A 291-nucleotide genomic window follows, 5' to 3' on the forward strand; every position below is an offset into this window, starting at 1 on the left:
TGTGTAATGTCGCCGTGGTTGTTTAACCCGAATATATAGATGAAGTGCTGAGAAAGTTAAACATAAGCGTTGGGAGGAGGGGGGTAAGTCTGGAGTGAAATAAGGGGCGTGGACGGGCGTCCAACAGTCCTACGTATGCGTAGGACACTATTCTGTGATCACAAGTCGACCCCCTGAAGAGGTTAATGAGCGAATTTGACAGTTTCCTGGAACGGCGGACTGGAACGATAAGGCCATGGAAATATCTAAGAGTGGAGAACACGAGTGATTAAGGGAGCTTTGTAAAGGTGG

Source organism: Oratosquilla oratoria, chromosome 22, assembly GCF_046742065.1.
Source record: "Oratosquilla oratoria isolate Oo_2021 chromosome 22, ASM4674206v1, whole genome shotgun sequence".
Taxonomy (NCBI): Eukaryota; Metazoa; Arthropoda; class Malacostraca; order Stomatopoda; family Squillidae; genus Oratosquilla; species Oratosquilla oratoria.